Consider the following 8,644-nt stretch of genomic DNA (forward strand, 5'->3'; position numbering starts at 1 on the left):
CAAAGAGGGAAGGGTTATACCCTCATTGGAAAAAGATGCTTCTTGCTACGATGCCATGAAATGACCACCATTCCTATACACTGAATTCTTTTCGAGTTAGGTTTTGGGAGCGGGTTTTTTTAAGTTAAATGCTACTACCTCTGTCCTGAATTACTTGGATGTATCTAGACATGTTTTAGTGTTATGTACACCTGTATCTAGACAAATTTAAGACAACCAATTTGATGGTGATCCCGGTGAGATGGTGTGGAGCTTTGTGAAGCGTCTTTCGTGCTTCTCCGGGAGCTTGTCGCGGTCTTCCTGCTCCCCTTGTGCGTGCCATGCCGGATCCGGCCCTGCCGCGTGGTGGGTGGCATAGAGTTCCTCGTGCGGTGGAGGTTTTTCCTCGTAGGCATTTGCTTGTGCATTTGGTTAGTTTGCTTTCGCGTTTGGTTGCAGTCCCCGTCGCTTTGTTGACCGGTGGGGGCTCTCGTCCCTTTGTATCTGATTTTTGTTCGGTTTTTTTAAATTAACCGAGCAACTCTCTTTCCTATATGAAATGCATGAACCCTCTGCCCCTCTCAGGTGTTACTCGAATAAATTGAGACGGAGGTAATATTAGATTTCTATGAGATCCTAAGAATATGTCTTTGGATCCTAATATAACAAATACCGATGGCTCACGCAAGGGGGAAAACACTTTGATATGCATCCATTCACGTAAACAAAACAAATGGGAAAAAAAGCGTGGATTCATCTGATACATAAGCGGATGAAACTTGGCAGTAGCCATCTATATAGGCTGGATCAGATTTAAGGTTGAGAAATATATGCCCAGTGGTCGGAGCAGGTCCGAACGTTGGTGACGGAGACATCACATTGGATGGCGAAGCGGTCGTCCTTGAGGTACTTCGATTTCTCCAGTTCCTCCCTCGTGATGAAATTCCGGGCGCCTCACCCAACTTCACGCGACGAGTATGAGAAGCAATGCATCCCACAGTCATGCGGCAACGCCGGGCTCCCAAGCTGATCGAGTAGGCTGAACCGTGGTCGCGCCAGCACCTACTCGTCGCTGGGATCTCTGGATGCTAGCTGGAGGTACGCGGCGATGTGATCTTGGAACTGGGGCTGGCTGCCGTTGGGGTAATACAGGAGACGCCAGATGTGGCCGCCGGCGTGGAAGTCGCCGGAGCGGACGTACTTCCGGTGCATCATGTGCTTCAGGTGCGAGTAGCCGTGGATCCTGAGTACGTGGGAACCGCTCACTTCCTTGCACACGATGGCGGAGGCGGAGCGCATCGCGTGGATGGCCGGCGATCGGCTGCCATATCTATATCTATATCTACTATTAAAAAAGTGATATTCTTGGTTTCGTCCCGTTTCGTTTGGTCCTGCTTCAATTAATTTCACGTAAGCTATTTGATTTCATTACTTGCTACCCGTTTTGGCCCAACAGAGGGAGCCCATCTGACGGCGCACTGTGGGCCAGGTCGAAGAAAAATAAAATTGTTGAGTCATAACCTGCCAACCAGCCACGCATAGTTTGTCCAACTAACCCAGCTAAAGATATGACTGGATTTTTTTTCCTGTTGCAATGCATGGGCCTTTTTGCTAGTGCAAAACCTATGCAGGAGAACGCCACAGATTCGGGAGCGATTTGCAACTACAGGTGCCTTATATAACCTGTACGTAACATCTTCTTCTCTTTTTTTCCTTTTTCTTTTTTGCAGAGGGGCTATACGTAACATCTGCTAGAGATCATATGCATTTTTTTAGGGTTGATTGTATGCATATGTGAACATACGTATATTGTTAGGATTCTTAGCATAGGCCTCTTTTGGTTCATAGGATAGGATTATCATATGAATAGGAATCTTGTGGAAATGAGATGACATGTATCTCAAATTCTATGAGTAGAAATAGGAAACAAGATGTCATTTGGTTGACACCAAAGGAATTTTCTCATTGAGTCTAGGCTTTTTTTTATTTTCCTATGAAATGTGAAGGATAGAACCAATCCTATGTAGGAATAGAAATCCATTTCTATGAATAAAAAGGTTCTAAAGAAAAAAATCCTATAAGAATCCTATTCTCTAGAATTCCTATGAAATTCCTCTAAACCAAAGGAGGCCTAAGTTGGGAGGTGACGTGATTCTAGGGATGGTGTCCTATTTAAAAATTGTGCCTTCCACTATGATTTAACGCTCTAAACCATTGGATCTGCTCATTCCACGCTTCATTGCTCCACCGCCGTGTGGCACTGCGCCGTTTCATCCTGGTAGCCCAATATCTCCGGGCTGCTGCTCCAAAACCGACATAGCCTCCTTTTTATGAAACACCCCGCACTTAGTAGTGATTTACTATCTATTTAAAACTAAAAAAGACTATCTATTTAAAAATAGTAAAATTAAGCAACATATGCCCCTCCACTGTGTTTTGACGCTTTAGACCATTGAATCTTTTTTTAGGGGTTCTAAACCATTACCCTTTACATTGCTCCACCGCGTGTCACCATGTCAGCACAACATCTCCTGGCCGCTGCTCCAAAACCGACATGGGCTCCTTTTATAAATAAATTGGCCCGCATTTAGTCCCTCCATTCCGTTGTATTAGGTGTATTATTTTTGGTCCTCTCAAAAACAAAAAGGTGTATTATTTTTGGTGCGGTGACCAAAACACATAATTATAGGCAATTTAGAACAAAATTACCCTTATCTAGTTTGATGATTAGTGCCAAGTAAATCATTTAGGCTAGAAAAGAAAGAGATACATGTGATCGGAGAAGAGATACTTTACTTTTTTTCTCTATAACGAGAGATACATGCAATCAGGGGAAAGATACTTTTCTATTTTTAGAGCGTCAAAAACAAAATTACAAGAAATTAGAAGAAATACATCCTACATTGTGAAATTTTATAAGGAAAGCAAAGACACCTTATATAAATGAATGGAGGGACTAAATGCAACCCTCAGATTGGCGGCAAATCCTATATGGCGCTTTACGCATCAGTCATTGCGAGTAAACTGCAGTAAGCACTATGCCATCTTGATGCTCGTGCATACCTACTTCCTCTTTTACATTTATATGTATAGGAAATGCCCTCAATATTTTCTCTTTTTCTGTTTCCTGTTTTCTTTTTTATTTTCTTAAATGCATGAAATTTTTCCAAATCAATCATTTTTTAAAAATGATGAAATATTTTAAGTTTTTATGAACTTTTTTCAAATTCGGCGAACTTTTTTTCAAGATGTATGAACTTTTTTTCAATTTTGGGTGAACTTTTTCAAATCTGATGAACATTTTCAATTCGATGATATTTTTCTTATTTTAAATTTGATAAACTTTCTCAAATCTTAATGTTTTTTTCAAAATCGATGATCCTTTTAAAAAAATGATGAACTTACTTTCTAAATTGATGATTTTTTTTTTCAAATTCCATGAAATTTTCACAAAATCTGAGTTGTTTTTATCCTGACACAAACACCAGTCCAGAAGAAGAAAAAGCGAGCAAACAGATGAGGAGGAAGAGCGAGCGAGCAGAGAACAAGCGAGTGATCGAGTATTAACGGGGTTCAGCCCAGTTAAATAGGTTGTGGGCGCCAGGAAGAAAAACTAGTGCTACAAGCGCCAATTCGGAGTTCACATAAGCCAACTCTTATTCAGCGTCTTCATCGCCCGTTATTTTGATTTTTTTTAAACGGGTTCTTCAAACCAACCCCTCCTCGATCAGTGTAAACTGTAGTAACCAACCAGACCCCTCACCTTATGTGATTACTTACATCTTTTTTCTTCTGTTTGTGTCCCAAACAGGTCTCCCCAGTTCGCTGGTCGGTCTTTTCTAGATGGTTCTTATATATTTTATTTTTAATTTTTCAAATGCGTAAAAGTCTTTTGAGATTCTTGAAACGTTTTTAAAAAACCCATGGACATTTTTGCAATCCAAACTTTTTTCCAAATCCACGAACTCAGTTCAATTTTTAAGAACTTCTTTCCCAAAATCCATGACTTTATTTCCATTTCATTAATTATTTTTAAATTTGATCATTTTTTAAAATCGTGATCTTTTCTAAAATTTTGATGAACATTTTCCTCAAGTTAATGAACTTTTTAAAATTCATGAATATTTTCAAATGTGATAAAAAATTCAAGATCGATGAACCCTATAGCAGCTCCTGCGTCAAACAGTCATCATTCACATATAGGCACCGACTCACTAGGCCGGCCCATCAACAATTATCAGGGTTTTCTTTTTACCTGCTGTCTTTTTTCCTTTTATCGTTTTCTTATTAGTTTTCTTTTTACCTGCTGGTTTCATTTTTTCCTTTTTTCATAATATATTTCCGTTTCTGAAAAAACAATCAAAACTGTCCGCTGTTCCAAAAATGTTACAGTACTTGGTTGCAGTTTATAAAAACTATTCCCACATTCAGAAAATGTTCATGTTTCATAATTTGTTTGGCATTTTAAAAAATATCATGATTTTAGGAATATTTCGTAAATTCAAAAATGATCGAAATTTCAAATTTTCGTCCTGTTTTCTAAGAAAGTGAACATTTTCAATTTTCTAAAATTTTCTGAAAAAAGATTTTTAATTAATCTTCAAATCCTATTTTGTATCTAAAATAATTCTAAATGATTTTTTCGAAAATTAGCAACACTTTTTGGAAAAATGAAGGTTTTGTGCGAAATTAGAAAATCTGTGTTTATTTTTGAATACCGAACTATTTCCTAAAAATGTGAATATTTTTTGATGTTTTCTGAATTTGTGAACGCAATAACATGTTTTATAAATGAAAGGAAATTGAAAAAATGAAAAGAAAATAAAGAATTAAATAAATAAATAAGAGAACAATAAAGAAAACAAACAGGAAAAACCAGTTCAGAAAACTTCTAGAAGGTTCCAAAAGTCGGTTAAAGCCGGAACTGCGCACTTGCAGAAGGTTCCAAAAGTCGGTAAAAGCTGGAACTGTGCACTTGCAGAAGGTCCCCAAACCAAAACTAACACACGTGCTTAAAAGGCCGGCCAACTGATTATTAGCGCATTTTGTCTGATACAAATAACCGAGATTTTGACGCTTAGTGCAATAAATAAGGAATTTGTGCATTTCCTATTTGGTACTTCAGGCGCCAATTAAATCCATGGACCATTTTTTTGTAAGCTAACACATGCTATTCTGTTAACGGGCGCCCATAGCTGACCCCCCTTGCTAGTTTCTGTAAGCTTCCCAGCCTGGTTTTGGCAATCTTCTGGAAGCTTTCTACGGGTTTTCTATTTCTGGTTTTTTGGACCGGGTCTTTTCCGTATATTTTGGTTCTTTTGTTTCAAATTTTAGTTTTTTGATTTTTTAGTGCTTTCCATTTTGTTTTTTATTTTTCATTTTCCATAAACTTTTGAAAATCCATGAATATTTTTAAAATCTGTAAACTTTCTTAAATATGTGAACATTTTCCCGAATTTATTAATCTTTCTTAAATTTGTGAACTTTCTCCATTCTTCGGGATTCTTTCCCCAAAATTTATGAATTTTTTCAATTTAGAAAATTGATGATCTTTAATATATTTTTTTGAAATCGCCAACTTTTCATCCAATTGAACTATTTTTGATAAATCCATGAACTTTTTTAAACTCACAAAATTTTCAATCGCTTGATCATATTCGATGGAGTTTTTCAAAATTCATGGACTTTTCAACTTCACGAACTTTTTAAATCCATGAACCATTTTTTTATTTTTACTATTTTAAAATTTTGAACGAAGAAAACCGGTGGATATTTCCTACCACAGCAAAATAGTGAGCAGGACAGTAGCAGAAGCAAGCGAGAGAGACCTGTATTCGGCGAGCGAGCAAAAAGAACAAGCGAGGCTGAGGAAACATCGTAAAGTTTACTAGGCCAAGGCCCATGAGGACGCCCCTCAGCGTTTATACAAGGTTTACATTTTTCAAATATATGTTTTGTTGTCTATTTTCTTCTTACACATCGTGCGTTTTTCTTATTAGTCTAAAACATTTTTATACATGTTTAGTATTTATTCAAATGCATGATTAACATTTTTAAAAGAAAATGTGCAAAGTGAATTTTGAAGCACAAATATTTCGAATATTTCGAAATATAAACAAATGCAAAAAAAGAGAAACAGGTGAAAACGGAAGGAAAAAACTTTAAAGAAACACGGTAGCTAGGTTTTTTTTTTGAGAAAAACACGGTAGCTAGCTAGAGATACGAGTGCAGTTGCACGCTGGGCCCATGGGCGCTTTAGGGGAGACGTGCGTCCAACTCACTATAAGCGAGCTGTTGTAGATGCGTCCCAATTCGGGGAGCTCCTAACCGGCGCTGAGAGCGCCGGTTTCTCGTATCGGCGCCCGAAGCCGATCCGACTGGGCCGGCCCAGCAACAATCTACAGGGGCGCGAAAAAAGCAAAAAAAAACTCACCCTAAATTCGTTCTCAGCAAATATCGAACTCTCAGTGTTAGAACAGCTAACAAGAATGCTAACCACCTGAGCTTCTTTGCGCTACTGACCAAATACAGGCAAAGGACTTTAAGTACACTACTGTAGCGCTTTTTATTTTTAATTTTTTCAAAACATTTGGGAAAAAGTTCATAAATTATAGAACAGTTCAATTTTTTAAAAAAATTAATCGATTTTGAAAAAACGTTCACGATTTTGAAATAGGTTCATCATTTGAAAAAATAGTTCACGAATCTGGAGAAAAAGTTCACAGATTTGAAAAACGTTCATCAAAATTCAAAAAAGGTCCATCGATTTTGAAAAAAGTTCATCAATTTTTTAAAAAAGTTCATCAATTTTTTAAAAAAGTTCATTGATTTTGAAAAAAAGTTCATCAAAATTCGAAAATAGTTCATCAAATTTGAAAAATAGTTCATCGAATTTAAAAAAAGTTCATAATTTTTTTAAAAAAGTTTATGAATTTAAAAAAAAGTTCATCGATTTGAACAAAACGTTCATGTACTTGCGAACCAATTCATCGGACCAAGACAAAGAAAAAAAGAGAACAAAAAAATGGGAGGAGAACGAATAATAGATGGAAATATTAAAAGGTAACTAGATCCCTCCCGGCGGCCGCGTGGTTACACTGGCGTTCTTTGACGGGAGAGGTACTTGGTTCGAATCCTAGCAGCGCCTTTTTTTTGCGGATTACGACACAAACGAAGACACTTAAGATGGGCCGGCCCATCCTAACGCGGGGGTGTGCGCCTGTTTGCGCCCATGCCTGTAACGGGCGCAACGGGCGCCGTTTAGGGAATGCCCCCAATTCGATTTGTCTCGTCCAAGTGTAGCTGCTGTGACTATATCCTGCTTAAAGCGCGATATATCGTATGCTCGCCTGAAGGTTCATCTGTAGCTATTAGGCCGTGCCATTGTCGTCATTTTTATCCGTTATTTGATTGATCGAGACGTTCGCTCGCTTTGCCGCAAAAAAGAAAAGAGATGTTCGCCCGCTTCTTCTGTTTTCTTTTATTTTTTCTTTTCATTTCTCCCAGTTTCTTCAGTGGTTTTCTTTATAGTTTTCTATTTTTCTATGTTTTCTCATCGGTTCTCTTCGTTTTTTATGCTTTTCACTAGTTTTTATTTATTTTTCTTCTTTTTTCTTTGTTATTTTCTCTATTGTCATTTGTATTTTTTTGCATTTTCTTCCTTTGTTTTCTTTGTTTCTTTCTTGATTTCTTTTCATTTTTTGTTTCTCTATTGATTTTGACTGTTTTCGTTCTTTTGCAATGATTTATTTTGGTTTTCCTGGTTTTCTTTGGTTGTGTGTTCGGTTTTAATTGATTTTCTTTATTTCTTTATCAATTTTCATCGGTTTATTTTTAGTTCGTCACATGTCAATTTTCATTACACATTCAATATTTTTCGTATACATTAGGAATATATTGTATGCTAATATTTAAGTTTTTTGAATACATGATTAACTTTTTTTATAACTTATATATTTTATGTCTAATTTTTTCATACAAATTATATATTTTTGGTATGTATCTAATTTTTTTATTACATGTCTGAATGCAAGGTCAACATTTTTCAAACACATGGTGAACATGTTTTTAATGGGAGTAAACATTTTTCACACATAATGTATGTTTTTCGTATGATATACATGTTTAATAATTTTAAATATATTGTATTTTAATATGTTTTTTGATGTCTACATTTATTTAATGTATGTTGTAAATTTTTCATCTACATCAGAAACATCTTTTTTATACACGTTTTACATACAAATCATACACGCAAATAAAATAATACAAGCTTTATATTACAATTCAGGGGCCTCGAGGGTGCGAACACACAAGAGTCAGCAGAAGAAACAATATCTGAGTATAGACATAAGTTAAATAAGGATGCCTTAACAAGGCAAGCACAAAAGCAACAATGATCGAGTAGTAGTAGCAGCAGCAGGAGCAGGAGCAGCAGCAGCAGCAGCAGTAGCAGCAGCAGCAGGAGCAGTAGCAGTAGCAGTAGCAGTAGCAGTAGCAGTAGCAGTAGCAGTAGCAGTAGGAGTAGTAGTAGGAGGAGTAGTAGTAGTAGTAGTAGTAGTAGTAGTAGTAGTAGTAGTAGTAGTAGTAGTAGTAGTAGTAGTAGTAGTAGTAGTAGTAGTAGTAGTAGTAGGAGTAGTAGTAGTAGCAGTAGTAGCAGCAGCAG

The sequence above is a fragment of the Triticum dicoccoides genome, chromosome 3A (genome assembly GCF_002162155.2).
Source record: "Triticum dicoccoides isolate Atlit2015 ecotype Zavitan chromosome 3A, WEW_v2.0, whole genome shotgun sequence".
NCBI lineage: Eukaryota > Viridiplantae > Streptophyta > Magnoliopsida > Poales > Poaceae > Triticum > Triticum dicoccoides.